Source organism: Notechis scutatus, unplaced genomic scaffold, assembly GCF_049901735.1.
Source record: "Notechis scutatus isolate UNSWTSFEM ecotype Mainland unplaced genomic scaffold, rNotScu1.2 NSCUSCF70, whole genome shotgun sequence".
NCBI lineage: Eukaryota > Metazoa > Chordata > Lepidosauria > Squamata > Elapidae > Notechis > Notechis scutatus.
In genome coordinates, this window is record NW_028263171.1 from 55376 (window position 1) to 71164 (window position 15789).

The 15789-nt window shown below is 42.8% G+C and overlaps 1 long non-coding RNA gene across 1 annotated transcript; it reads left to right on the forward strand.

The window, feature by feature from the left end:
• Window positions 1-597: 597 nt before the first annotated feature.
• LOC148128451 (uncharacterized) lies at window positions 598-15031 on the forward strand. Its single transcript, XR_015746394.1, has 3 exons — window positions 598-1373; window positions 11706-11918; window positions 14721-15031. It is a non-coding gene; the product is annotated as an uncharacterized LOC148128451 (long non-coding RNA).
• Window positions 15032-15789: the final 758 nt, after the last annotated feature.

Consider the following 15789-nt stretch of genomic DNA (forward strand, 5'->3'; position numbering starts at 1 on the left):
TATTTCCTGCAATCAAGTTTGATGCGATTAACCTTGAGTTTGTATCTATTGTTTGCTCTTGTTTTGTTATGGTTGAAGCTGAAGTATTCATTGACAGGTAGGACATTGCAATGTATGATTTGATATACTATACTTCGATTGTTCTGAAGGCGGCGTAGTTCTAGATTTCTAGATCTAGAATTTCAAGTCTGGTGGCATAATGTATTCTGCAATGAGTAGAGTAGAGTCTTCCAACTGCTGCCCTGAGAGCTGAATTGGGATTTATTTACAATTTATAAAATTAGGACATGTATTTTTTATATAAAATTAATGATATGGAAATTGTAAGAATCTCAAATGCTTAGAACAAACACATTTCAACTAAAACATTCTTGAATGTACAGTTGACATAGGTACTGCAATCTCTCTGTCTTTTTACAAATAGAGAAAAAAATAACCAAAAAAAATATGATATGGCCTAATGACTAATCAGGAAGAAACTGTTCTAATATATGCATGAGAAAAAAGTTGGATTCATTGAAAGCTAAAAATTGGGACTTGGTAGGACCCCAAATATAACACAGCACGGTTGATTTTTTCAGATCAGTGGGAAAACTGCTTCAGAGGCTCTGAGTGATAAAAGTCGATTCCCTTTTTTCCATCCAATGCTCTCCAAAGAAGGGTTTCAGTACCCAGCAATTGTCCAACTGCTCCTCCATTTTGGATGGACTTTGATTGGTCTCTTTGCTCCAGACACAGAGAAGGGAGAAAATTTCATGAGAACTTTTACCCCTATGCTTGTGAGGAATGCAATTTGTGTTGTTATATCACAACAATTCTCAGTGACTGGAAATACAGCAGCCCTCAGGAATGCCCTCTCTATGTGGAAACAAGTCAATGTCTTTGTTCATTTCACAGAATTTGAGTCCATTTTGGACAGAATTCTTCTCTTCCATTTAACACTTATGCATTTACCAGAACCTATTCAAGGGAAAGTCTGGATCATGACAACAGTTGGAGTATATTCAATGAAAGAAAAAAGACATTACAAGTACGTCCATAGTATTTGGAGCTTTCCTTATAAGTGGAAAAAAAGTTGGCAAAAAGATGATGCCTATAAAAGTGCTTTCTTTGTGGAACCTGAATTTCAAAATGAGTATTTTCATTGTGCTATTTCAAAACACGTCTTTTCTGTCAAAGGCCGGAAAAGATGCACCCAGAAAGCACCACTGGAGACCCAAGAGAAAAAAAATAGGAAGCAGATCCAAAATGGCAGCATTACGTACAGTGTCATTAAGATTCTGGCCCACACATTAAATTCTGCGTCCAATTCCAAGAGGGGAAGAAAGAAGGGAGAAGAGAGTTTGGGGGCTCAGAGGCTGCATCCATGGCAGGTATGGGGTCCCAACAAGCAAGGGTGGGATCCAACAGGGTTAACTACTGGTTTGGTGATTTATGAGATTCAGTGATTTACGATGTCATTACAACCCAGGAGATTACAGCTCAAGACCCAGGAGGTCAAAAAAATAAAACTCAGAAGGTCATCACACAGCCCATTACCCATGTCGTTAAAACACAGGAGGCTGATAGGCACACAGCCAATACCTCAGCCACACATGTTCTTACGAAAAAGCCAGCCAATCAGCAAACATCAACTCCATCAACGAATCAAGAAATGAAAACACTGCCAACATCCCCACCAGTATATATAGGGAGACGTCAGCTCTGATCACGCTTTGCTTGCACAAGCACGATGCTGAAATCACCAGCCTGAAGATGGCGAGTGGGACCTCGTCGAAACATTGCCAAGATGCTCTCAATCTTACACGGGAAAAGAACCGAACACATCAAGACCTCCATACCTGTACCCGTGAAAATATATGAATATATATATATATATATATATATATATATATATATATATATATATATATATATATATATATATATATATATATATATATATATGGATCTTTGGTTATTCGGTTTTCTCCCGCGTAAGATTCAAAGTATCTAGGCAACGTTTGCGAGTCCCACTGCCATCTTCAGGCTGTGCTTCGGCTTGGTGCCAGTGCAAGCAGTGTGTGACCGGAGCTGCCATCTCTATATATACAAGTGGTGGGGGATGGTGTGCTGGGCTGGTTGGCTGTGCTGCAGCCTCTGATTGGTTGATGGGTTGATGTTGGTATAATGGGCTGTGTAATGGCCTTTTGTTGTAGAGATATCCTGGATCTTGTGCTGTCATCTCCTGGGTCGTAGCCTCTTGTGTTTTAACGGCTTGGGTAATGGGTTGTGTGATGGGCTTGTGAGTTCTTTTGTTGTGGTATCCTGGGTCTTGCGTTGTAATCTCCTGGGTCATTTGTGTTTTGATCTCTTTTCGATTAGCCTCCTGTGTAGTAACAGCTTGGGTAATGGGTTGTGTGATGACCTTGTGAGATTTATTGCTGTGGTATCCTTGGTCTTGTGCTGTGATATCCTGGGTCATTTGCTGTGTTGTGACTTCTTGAGTTCTTGAGGTGTAATTTCTTGAGTTTTCTGATGTGATGTCCTGAGCGGGTGGCTGTGATGTAGCATTTTGGGTTTTTAATATGGCTTTGAGTTTGGGGTCTGGGTCTGTGTTCGTTTGGCTTCGAGTTCGTGGTCGTGCCACATCTTCATGGTGGGGGTCAGTTCGCTTCATGTATGGTTCAGAGGAGTTTGAAGTGGGTAGTGATGCAGCTGCAGTGCGGCTTCTGGTCTGTGGTCGTGTCTCATCTTCTGTGTGGGTGTGAGTCTGATTTTTACGTGGAAGTGTGGTGGTGGCATCTTGTGTGGCCCTCATGGGTGTGGGTCTGGTGTCATTTATCATGTTGGGTACTCGTCTGTTCATGAGGCGGGTTTCCAAATGGCTGGTAAGCGGGAGGTGTCATCTCTTTTATTCATGCTGTGTGGGCGTTTTTCTATCTCTATGGCTTCTCTGATTATTCTGCTGCTGTGGTGTTCAGTTTTGGCGATAGTTCTGGTATTTTTAAAGTCAATCTCATGTCCTGTGGCTTTGAGGTGTTGGACCAGGGAAGAGGTTGGTTCTTCTTTTTGATTGAGTTCTTATGTTCTTCAACGCGTGCACTTATTCTTCTGTTAGTTTGTCCAATGTATGTGGTGAGGCAGGCAGTGCAGGGGATTTCATATACTCCTTGGTTTTCTAACTTCGATTTTGTCTTTAGGGTTTCTTAGGATGGTGGATATTTTTCTGTTTGTGCAGAATACTGTTTTAATGTTGTGTTTTTGGAGGATCTTGCTGATTTTGTCTGTAGTGCCTTTTATATATGGGAGGAGGGCTTTGCCATTCTCTTGTTCTCTGTCTTGGATTTTGGTTGGGGTTTCTTTTTGGATTAGGTGGGTGATCTTCTTTCTTTGAAATCCATTGGCTGTTAGTACGTTGGTGAGAGTGTTTAGTTCGGTTTTTAGGTGTTGTTCATCAGCTAAGCATTTTGTTCTGGAGATGAGTGTCTCAGCTACGGAATTGATCTGTGCTGGGTGGTGGTGTGAGAGTGCGTGTAGATAGCGGTTTGTATGTGTTTTCTTTTGGTAGATGGTGTGTCCTAGGGAGATGGTGTGTCCTAGGGTGTCTCACACCACCACCCAGCACAGACCTAACATGATGAATGACACCAGACCCACACCCATGAGGGCCACACAAGATGCCACCACCACACTTCCACGTAAAAAGCAGACTCACACCCACACAGAAGATGAGACACGACCACAGACCAGAAGCCGCACTGCAGCTGCATCACTACCCACTTCAACCCCCTGAGCCATACATGAAGCGAACTGACCCCCACCATGAAGATGCAGCACGACCACGAACTCGAAGCCAAACAGCAAGATCACAGCTCACCAGCTCAAATCCCCCAGTAACTAAGACCAACCTGAGCACAACCAAGCCCCCCACCTGAACAGAACACACCTCCAGCCAATCAGAACATGGCCAACCCCCAACCAATCAGAACACAGCCAAACCCCCAACCAATGAGAACACACCCCCACCCAATCAGAACACAACCAAGCCCCAACCAATCAAGTCACACCCCCACTAGCAGTTAAAAGGAAGAAGCAGCTGCAAGCTCACATCACTCTGAGAAGCACAGAGCCGAAGACAGAAGCCTGAAGATGATGAATGAGACTTCATCGAAACGTTGCCTAGATACTTCCAATCTTACGCGGGAGAAAACCCAAATAAACAAAGATCCATATATATATATATATATATTTTCTTAAGTTTTCGCGGGTACTTACATGTATGGTGTTTGGCTTGGTTCGGGTATTTTCCCACGTCATTGTAGTTCTTTTAAAGTTGTAGCAACGTTTCAGCAGAATCTCATCTGCCATCATCAGGCTTCTGTATTGTGTCCATCTGTGGGTCAGACTTTTACAGTGGTTTCAGATTTAAATTTGGGGCAGCCTATTGCTGTGCCAGAATGGTTTTTCTTCATCCTGATTGGTTGGGAGTCTTGGTCTGTGTTTATTGGTCTCGGAGTTTGCTGTGTTCTGCTTGATGGGTGTCTCTGATATCTTCTGTCTGTTTTTTGGCTCTTTTTGTATCTTGATTGGCTGGCAGCATTGTGTTACTTTATTGGAGGCCTTTAGTGCAGCTTGGCTTCGGGTAAATGGATGGCTATCATTAGTTAGGAAGCTGGGTTTCATCTGGGTGCCTGGTTGGGGTGTGCTTGAGCTGGAGGTATCAGGGGGGATCTGTTTGTGCCCAGGTGTTTGCCTGGCTTGTGGTGTGGAGATTTTTTGTTTGTGAGTGCAGGCTTCCAAATGATTGACAGCCTGGTGGAATCATCTCTTCTGTTCATGCTTTCTGGTCTTTTTTCAATCTCTATGGCTTCTCTGATGATTCTGTGGCTGGGGTTTTCTATAGTGGCTAGGGTTTTGGTGCCATTGAAGTTGATGCTATGACCTGTGGCTTCCATGTGTTGGACTAGTGAGGAAGTGTGTTCCAGCTTTTTGACTGCATTTTTGTGTTCATCCAGGCAGGTACTTATTCTTCTATTGGTCTGTCCAATGTATGTGGCCGGGCATGATGCACAGGGGACTTCGTATATGCCTTGGTTTTCCAGGTCAATTTTATCTTTGGGGTTGCTAAGGATGGCTGCTATTTTTCTGTCTGTTTTGAAGGCAGTCCTGATGTGATGTTTGTGTAGTACCTTACTAATTTTGTCTGTAGTACCTCTTATGTAGGGCAGGACAGCTGTTCCATAGGTCTGTTCATCTTCTGGGTCTCTATTATGTTTCAGTGTGTTTTTGTGGATCAAGCTGGTGATTTTGCTTTTATGGAAGCCGTTGGCTGTCTTTACTTTAGTCAGGGTGCATAGTTCAGTCTTAATGTGTGTCTTGTCTGCCAGGCGTTTGGTTCTGGTAATTAGTGTTTTAGCCACGGAGTTTATCTGTGCTGGGTGGTGGTGGGATTGGGCGTTGAGGTAGCGGTTGGTGTGTGTTTTTCTTCTGGTATATGGTGTGTCCTAGTGTGCCATCTGTTTTTTGTAGATTAGTACATCTAGGAATGGTAGTTGTTTGTTTGTTTCTGTTTCCATGGTGAACTTGATTTTGGGGTGTGCGCTGTTTAGGTGTGTTAGGAAATTGTTTAGGTTTTCTTGTCCATGGGGCCAAATCACGAATGTGTCATCGATGTATCTTAACCATAGTTTGGGTTTGAGGATGGCATTGGCCAGGGCTCTGGATTCGAATTCTTCCATGAACAGGTTAGCAATGACAGGTGACAGTGGTGATCCCATGGGGGCTCCTTCTATTTGTTTGTATCTTTGTCCTTTGTATATGAAATATGTGTTGGTTAAGCAGTGTTCTGTTAGTTCCATGAGGTGTTTAGCTGGTTGGTATTTATTTTTGATGATTTCAAGGGTCTCTTTTATCGGGACTTGAGTGAATAGGAAACCACGTCAAAACTTACAAGCAGATCTTCTTGCTCCACGTGTAGATCTTTGATCATTTCCAAGAAGTGGTATGAGTTTTGTACATGGGAAGCTGCTGTTTCAGCATGGGGCTGTAGCTCTTTTGCTAGGTGTTTAGCTAGGTTTTGTAGTGGTGCTCCTCTGGAGCTGACTATGGGTCTGAGAGGTATGCCTTCTTTGTGTATTTTTGGGAGGCCGTATAGTTTGGGGCATCTGGAAGATTTCTCTCTGGGTATGATCGTGTGTTGGATCTCTTTGCTTATGTGGCTGGTTATAATTTTCTTCTTGGTTAATTTTTCCAGATATGTGGTTGGGTCTGTGTTTATGGGTTTGTATGTGGAATCTTGGAGTAGGTCTGTCAATTTTGTTTCGTAGTCTTTTCTGTCCATTACTACAGTGGCATTTCCTTTGTCTGCTGGGAGGATGATTATGCTGCTATCTCTTTTCAGGGTTTGTAGTGCTTTAATTTCATTTTTCTGTAAGTTGCTTTTGGGTGGCTTGCTTGTGCATAGGATATTGGTAACTTGGTGTCTTATTTTATCAGCTTCATCTGTATTTAATTTAGTTAGGCTGGATTCTAGTGCACATATGATGGATTCTGTGGGGATTTTTTGGGGTGCTATAGCATAATTGAATCCTTTGGTTAGAACATCTGTTTCTGTTTTGGTGAGTTCTCTGTTGGAAACGTTGTGCACTAATTGTTTCAGGTGTTGTTGTGAGTTGTTGGGGGTTTTCTTGTCATGTTCTAATTTCTTTAATTTTTTTCAAGAGTTTATCATTTTTGTAAGTGGTTTCAGATTCAGCTCTCCAAGTTGTAAGTTGTTTTATCTTGTCCCAAAGTAGAGGGTGGATTTTGCTGCTCAGTTCCAGGTGTAGTGCTAGCAAATCTTTGTTTAACTGATCTAATCGGAATCTCTTACTGTGGAGCTCGTTCCTTAGTAGAGCCATTTCAGTTCTTTTCAGGATACGTTTAGTGGCTGCTGTGCTTTGATGAAATGTTAATTTGAAGCAGGTTGGTGTAGTATTGTTGTCTCTGCAGCTGCGTAGGAATTGGAGGTCACATAGTATTCCTGCTCTTTTAATTTCCAGTTTCGTAGGTTTTGATCTGGCTGTTTATTTCCTCCCGTAGAGGTTTGATATTTGTTTTCTTAAGTTTCGCGGTACTTACATGTATGGTGTTCGGCTGGTTCGGGTATTTTCCCACGTCATTGTAGTTCTTTTAAAGTTGTAGCAACGTTTCAGCAGAATCTCATCTGCCATCATCAGGCTTCTGTGTTGTGTCCGTCTGTGGGTCAGACTTTTACAGTGGTTTCAGATTTAAATTTGGGGCAGCCTATTGCTGTGCCAGAATGGTTTTTTCTTCATCCTGATTGGTTGGGAGTCTTGGTCTGTGTTTATTGGTCTCGGAGTTTGCTGTGTTCTGCTTGATGGGTGTCTCTGATATCTTCTGTCTGTTTTTTGGCTCCCAAAAAGCCATCAAGGCCATGAAAAACGGTAAGGCAACAGGACCAGACGACATCCCTGCCGACTTCTGGAAAAAGGCACTACCGGGCTCGGCATTGTGGCTGTGCGAGCTGTTCAACAACATCGTCTCCACGGGAAAAGTGCCACACGACTGGTACCGCAGCACCACTGTTCCGATCTGGAAGGAAAGGGCAGCCCAGCGGACTGCTCCAACTACAGACCGGTCAGGTTACTGTCACATACTATGAAGATCTTGACGCGCGTCCTCGATAAGTGCATTCGGGACATCGTCGACATCAGCGTCAACCAGGCGGATTCATCAAGAACTGCGGCACCACCTGACGCCATCTTCGGTGTGCGGATGCTGATGGAGGCTCACAGAGAGAAGAAAATCCCGCTCCACACCGCCTTCCTGGACTTGGAAAAGGCCTTCGACCGAGTCCCTGCACGATCTCATCTGGTACGCACTGCGGGATCACGGCGTGCCCGAGCTGCTCGTACAATGGGTCCAACTCCTATACAGATGTCACAGAAGCCGTGTAAAAGCGGCGGCTGGGATATCAGAGGAGTTCAATATCACCGTCGGGCGTACACCAGGGCTCTGCTCTCTCACCACTGCTGTTCATTCTGGTGATGGACACAATTACACCACGACCTGTACACGCCTGCCCCATGGACACTGCTCTACGCCGATGATGTGTTCCTGGCCAACCTGCGCAAGGCTGAACTTGAGCACCTAGTCCAACAGTGGCATGACCGCCTCGAGCAGTTCGGGCTCCGGCTGAACCTAAAGAAGTCTGAATACCTGACCACTGACAACGAAACGACAGGCTCCATCCACGTGAACGGGCAGGAGTTACCACGCGCCTCCACCTTCAAGTACCTGGGAACTACTCTTGTGGAAGAAGGCCTACTACAAGCTGAGGTGGCAGCCAGGATCAACGCAGCGTGGGGCAAATGGAAGTCCGTCACGGGCGTCCTCTGTGACAAGAAGATGCCGATGCGCCTGAAGGTGAAAATCTATAACTCTGTGGTGCGCCCCGTGGCCATATACGGCACAGAGTGCTGGCCGACGACCAAAGAAGTCGAAAGCAGACTCAGACAATGGAGATGCGAATGCTCCGATGGTCGGTAGGCCTCACCCTACTCGATCGTGTCAGGAACGAAGAAGTGCGTAGACGGTTCAACGTCGTGCCCATCCCCACGGTCCTGAGGCAGTCCCGGCTACGATGGTTCGGCCATGTGAGTCGCGCCAAGGAAGAATCCATCATCAAATCTGCGATGAAGGTGACTGTCGGAGGAGCGAGACCGCGTGGTAGACCTAAGCAACGCTGGATGGACACGATCAAGGCCGATTTAGAGATCGCGAAGGCAGACCCGACATACGTGGCAGACAGAGAGGCGTGGAAGCAGTACTCAAGGACATTAGCGGACCTCGCCAGAGCGCGAGACAAACGCTGAAGAAAAAGAAGAAGAAGAAGAAGAAGAGGTTCTTGTGGGTATTTGTATTTGTCTTTGGTTATTCAGGTTTTCTCCCACGTAAGATTGGAAGTATCTAGGCAACGTTTCGATTAAGTCTCATTCATCATCTTCAGGCTTGTGTCTTCGGCTCTGTGCTTCTCAGAGTGATGTGAGCTTGCAGCTGCTTCTTCCTTTTAACTGCTAGTGGGGGTGTGACTTGATTGGGTGGGGGCTTGGCTGTGTTCTGATTGGGTGGGGGTGTGTTCTTATTGGTTGGGGGTTTGGCTGTGTTCTGATTGGTTGTGGGGTTGGCCGTGTTCTGATTGGCTGGAGGCGTGTTCTGTTCAGGTGGGGGCTTGGTTGTGCTCAGGTTAGTCTTAGTTGCTGGGGGATTTGAGCTGGTGAGCTGTGATCCTGCTGTTTGGCTTCCAGTTCGTGGTCGTGCTGCATCTTCATGGTGGGTGTCAGTTTGCTTCATGTATGGCTCGGAGGGGTTTGAAGTGGGTAGTGATGCAGTTGCAGTACGGCTTCTGGTCCGTGGTCATGTCTCATCTTCTGTGTGGGTGTGAGTCTGCTTTCTACGTGGAAGTGTGGTGGTGGCATCTTGTGTGGCCCTCATGGGTGTGGGTCTGGTGTCATTTTTCATGTTAGGTACTCGTCTGTTCATGAGGGCAGGTTTCCAAATGGCTGGTAGGCGGGAGGTGTCATCTCGTTTATTCATGCTGTGTGGGCGTTTTTCTATCTCTATGGCTTCTCTGATTATTCTGCTGTTGAAGTGTTCGGTTTTGGCGATAGTTCTGGTATTTTTAAAGTCAATCTCATGTCCTGTGGCTTTGAGGTGTTGGACCAGGGAAGAGGTCGGTTCTTCTTTTTTGATTGAGTTCTTATGTTCTTCAACGCATGCACTTAATCCTCTGTTAGTTTGTCCAATGTATGTGGTGGGGCAGGCAGTGCAAGGGATTTCGTATACTGCTTGGTTTTCTAGTTCAATTTTGTCTTTGGGGTTTCTTAGGATGGTGGATATTTTTCTGTTTGTGCAGAATGCAGTTTTAATGTTGTGTTTTTGGAGGATCTTGCTGATTTTGTCTGTAGTGCCTTTTATATATGAGAGGAGGGCTTTGCCGTTCTCTTGTTGTCTGTCTTGGATTTTGGTTGGGGTTTCTTTTTGGATTAGGTGGGTAATCTTCTTTCTTTGGAATCCATTGGCTGTTAGTACGTTGGTGAGAGTGTTTAGTTTGGTTTTTAGGTGTTGTTCATCAGCTAAGCATTTTGTTCTGGAGATGAGTGTCTCAGCTACGGAATTGATCTGTGCTGGGTGGTGGTGTGAGAGTGCATGTAGATAGAGGTTTGTATGTGTTTTCTTCTGGTAGATGGTGTGTCCTAGGGAGCCATTGGGTTTTTTGTATACCAAGACATCTAGGAAGGGAAGTTGATTGTTAGCTTCTGTTTCCATGGTGAATTGTATTTTGGGGTGTAGGCTGTTGAGGTGTGTGAGGAAGTTGTTCAGTTTTTCTTTCCCGTGTGGCCAGATTATGAAGGTGTCATCTACGTATCTGAGCCAGAGTTTGGGTTTGTGATCATATTTTTCTAGAGCTTGTGTTTCAAAGTGTTCCATGTAGAGGTTTGCGATGACAGGTGAGAGGGGTGATCCCATGGGTGCTCCTTCTATTTGTTTGTATTTTTGTCCATTGTAGGTGAAGTATGTATTGGATAGACAGTGGTTGGTCAGATCTAGGATGTGCTTGGGGGGGTTGTATTTGTTTTGGATGGCTGTCAAGGCTTCTTTTATTGGCACTTGGGTGAAGAGGGATATGACATCGAAGCTAACTAGTAGGTCGCTGGGTTGTAAGTTTTGTTTCTTTATGATCTCGATGAACTGGAATGAGTTTCTTACATGTGAGTTGATGGATTCTGCATAGGGCTGTAGTTGTTTGGCGAGAAATTTGGCTAGGTTTTGTAGAGGTGAGCCTATGGAGCTGACTATTGGTCTAAGTGGAGTTCCTTCTTTGTGTATCTTGGGGAGACCATAATTGTTAGCTTCTGTTTCCATGGTGAATTGTATTTTGGGGTGTAGGCTGTTGAGGTGTGTGAGGAAGTTGTTCAGTTTTTCTTTCCCGTGTGGCCAGATTATGAAGGTGTCATCTACGTATCTGAGCCAGAGTTTGGGTTTGTGATCATATTTTTTCTAGAGCTTGTGTTTCAAAGTGTTCCATGTAGAGGTTTGCGATGACAGGCCACCACCTGAACAGAACACACCTCCAGCCTATCAGAACACAGCCAGCCCCCCAACCATTGAAACGTTGCCTAGATACTTCCAATCTTATGCAGGAGAAAACCCGAATAACCAAAGATCGATATCTCTCTCTCTCTCTCTCTCTCTCTCTCTGTGTATGTATGTATGTATGTATATATATACATACATACATATACATATATATATACACACACATATATATATACATACATACATACATACACACACACATTTGTTCTTGAGCTTTGAAGACAATGGCATCACTTGTTCTTCCAACTCCCAAGATGATGAATGAGACTTCATCGAAACGTCGCCTAGATACTTCCAATTTTACATGGGAGAAAACCCGAATAACCAAAGATCCACATACAAATACCCGCGAAAACCTCAGAAAACAAATACTCACACACAGACACAATTGAGAACTATTACTAAACCTTTGTTCTTGAGCTTTAAAGACAATGGCAACACTTTTTCTCCCAACTCACAATATTTGCAAGTTAAACAACTGTAGAAGAAAGATTAAATTGTTAAAAGAGGATATGAGGTAAGAAAACAAGATTTCTTAAAATTCCTTAATGTTTCCACTCTAGTTCCATCCATATTTCAAGAAGAATGAATTGTATAATCTTTCTTTGTTGAAAGTGTATTTGGACCAAAATGGAGACATAGCAACAGATCTGCGGATCATTAGTAGGGTGTTTCTGCCCAAGGAGGATCCCATCAACAAGGAATTGGGGAGTTTTGAAAGGCAGAGAATTATAATCAACCAAGATGTTTTGTCACAGCTAAAGTTGCTGAACAAGGTGAGGAAAATATTGATACAACCCCCCCGCCAAAGACTTACAATCCATTTCAAGTGGGCTAAATCTAGTCAAAAGGGTGGGTAACCTTGACTGGGAATTGAATGTGTGGAGTAAAACATCTATAATTTTCTTAGACAGATAGGGAGTTTTCAGATCTATTGACTGAGAGATGCTATAATGCTGAATACTGTTATAACCTGATTTAGCTATTTCCAAAATGAGATTTGGAGTGATTATTACTTAGGACACAAATCTCTGCCATTTTATATGCAGTTTAATATCTCCATAAACCCGGTGAGAGAGGGCATCATATCAGTGGTGGTATGCTACCAGTTTGGACCGGTTTACTCTAACCTGTAGTAAAAAAATGCCTTGGATCAGCTGAGAGGAAGAAAACAATCCTCCGAAGATCAGCTGAGAGGATAAAAGACTGAAAAGTGCATGGGAGGGTGGGAGGGTGACTTCTTTACCCTCTCAGCTGATTGGCTTTTAGGGGTGGATATGTTAGGGGTGCGTGTACGCGCACGATCTCCAACTGAACCAGTAGTGTCTAAGGTAGGATCCCACTACTGCCTCTTATGCTGAGGATTTTGGTGTTACTAGTTTCAGTTTCACTAATTTCTTCTCTTCAAATATCAAAGGTGAAGGCAATTCTGTGGATCGGGACCTGAGTTCAAGTTTGGTCTCAATCTGATGAAATGGAATCAAAATTGGATGGAAGTCTTGTTGGGAAATAACCTTAATAAGCAAATATTTCTCTGGACTTTTAGAGTTGTAAGCAAAAAGGGAGTGGGGGAAGTAGTACATTCCTTAAATGCTTTCATAGATAATTGCTAGGTGGCCAAAAGTGTCAGGGCTCTAGCATTGATTGATGACACTTGGCTTTGGATGTGTCCCAGTGGAGAATGTGCCCCATTCGAATGGGGGTGGATGCTAGATCCCTGACACTTCATCTTGTCCTGATTGGAGTCAGGAGTCTCCCAAAATTGCAGGCTCATGGTTGGGGAGGACCATCAAGGAGGTCCAAGGCTTTCGGTTCACATGATATAACAATGACTGGTCTGATGTGAGCTTATTTATTCATTGATTGATTAAATTTATTTGCTGCCCATCATACCACAATAATAGCCTGAAAACTGAAGTACTGAAACACAACTTTAGTGCAAAAAAAATCCTGATATCAGAAGTAATAAAGAACAATTTCAAGGGAAATGTTACTTAGGTTTTGGCATTGGCTTTTAAGAGTGCCCTTCATCTGAAAATCCCTTGCATCAGAGGTGGTATTCAGCATGTTCTGATCAGTTCTGGAGAATCGGTAGTGGAAATTTTGAATAGTTCAGAGAACCAGCCAATACCACCTCTGACTGGCCCTGCCCCATCTCTTCTCTGCCTCCCGAGTCCCAGCTGATTGGCTGGGTCTTCTTTGTTGCCCTGCATAAGAGAACGGAGCTGGAAAGCAGGTTAGTGGGGTGGGGAGGGAATGGGATTGTCCAGTAATCTTCCCCAGGAATGGGAAGAGAGGAGATTTTACCATCCCCAGGAGTGGGAAGGGAAGGAGACTTTTCCTTCCCTGCCATGCCACCAAGCCACACCACACCTACCAAGCCATGCCATGCCCACCAAGCCATGCCCACAGAACCAGTAGTAAATTTTTGAATCCCACCACTGCCTTGCATGCAAATGTTTGTTAACTATATTAAGCCACTTAATATAATGAATATAGGTGTGCATTTCCCTGTTAGCTTGTGTTACCTAATTGTATCAGGAACCTTGTATTGGATACCTTGTGTTGTATATCACTTTCCCACACAGAGCTCTCACTCATGACCCCACGTGATGCATCGGAAGATCCCTGACTCACCCTTTTTGATGGACACATTTTCACCTCCATCTCACCTCACTATAATTTTAGAAATTAGTCAGTTTTACTTTTAATTAACCAGCATGGCAGCCGTATAAACTGATCAAATAAATATACAAATGAGGAACATCATGTTTAAGGTTGACAGCCTTTACCTGTAAAGAATTTTTCCTTTGTATCTTAACTAGGAGACCATTTTGAACTGTTTTCAAAAAGGAGTTTTGCAATCCAGAAGAAACCATTCTACATCTTACCAATCAGAAGTTTCTTTTTAATCATAGTTTTAATTTACTGCATTTTTTGGAGTATAAGACACGCTTTTCAGCCTCCATGTGCTACATTTTCCTGCCCATTCTGATTCCTGCCACTTGGAATGGGGCAAAAATGGGAAGCGGAGACAGCAATAGGGCTATGTCAATCCCTGCAGCCTGAAACAACTGATTGTATGGAGGCCGATCCAACCGACAATCAGCTGCTTATGCTAATCAGGCTGTGCTGAAGCTTTTTGCTGCAAGGAGGCAAATTGCTGGGAGGCAGAGGCAGATTTCTTTTTCTTGTTTTCCTCCCCAAAAGGTAGGTGGGTCTTATACTTTGGATCATCTTATACTCCAAAAAATGTGGTATTTTAAATAAATTAAAAATAAATACAATTTTAAATAAATGCATTGATGTATAAAATATACATCAATCAATCATTAATTAGTCAGTTAATCTTTATAAAGTTCACAAATGGAAAAGAAATGTAATACATCTTTGACAATAAAGTTTACTCTCAAATTTAAAATAAGTGGATATCTTATTTTAAAATCATGCATATATGAAGAATGGAGGAATGCATGTGAATTACACTATGAGGAGGAACTAAGTTTGACTTGATGTTTAATTTTTTTCTCATTTCATCCCTCCAGACTTTATTAAGTAGAAAGGCTTTTTCTTTCCAGTCTCTGCCTCAGTCCAAATGTGTGGAAAAATGTCAGCCAGGATTTGTCAAGAAAGTTCGACAAGGAGAACCAGTTTGCTGCTATGATTGTGTTCCTTGTCCAGAGGGGACCATCTCAACTCAGGAAGGTTGGTGACACCATAGAGAAAACTTCTGAATTCATCCAAAGCACTCTGATCAATATACATCTTAAAGAGTCATATACGTTTGATGGTTTTGTTTTTAATTTCCATGGTGTCCAATTTCTTCCCTAATGGGAGGCAAAAGAAAAAGATCTCAAAGGATGAGTTAGGAAGAAGGATGTAATGTATTGGGTAGGAAATCTTTTTTTTAATATTTTGCCAGTTTGGATGTGTCGTTCCCTATTTATCTTTCTTAGAAATATATGAATTTCTTGTAGCTTGAGGTATGATTTTAGATTAATGCACTTTGCTCATCCTGTTGCTTACACTACAGGCCAAAAGATACATCAATCGTACATTTAATCAATTACTCTTTATTAAGATCATAAACTCTTATAAGCTGAAATATCTAAATATCTGAAACCATGAAGGGGGAGAAGTTGGGTTCAAAGAACAAATAAAAGCCAAATAGAGGACTCATCATAAAACCATCAAGTGCATATTTACTTCCCACCTTTTCTTATCTTTTCAATTTGCATTGTTAAATATTGAGATAAAAACTGTTATAATACCAACCAAAAATGAATATGGTTGTGGTTCTGAAAGGAAAAAAATACTAACATACAGTGCTGGGATTAAATGGAACAAAAAGAAGGGGGGAGGAGAACTAATAAAAGACCAATCTACGAATAGATACCAATGTCGATTTCATTATCTCTTTTAAAATTGTAGCCAGATCTAGAAAGGATGGAAATATATTGCTCCATCTTCCCATTTTTATTGGATAAAAAGACTTGGCAGATAACAGACTCAGTTCCTCTTCTTGAATTCCTTCACCAATTAATCTTCTTTAAGGCTCTTTCTTTTCAAATTTATTGATCACATTTATATGGTTGTCTATTTTTCACAAAGTGGCTTTTGGCAGTACACAATTAAATCACAAATTAA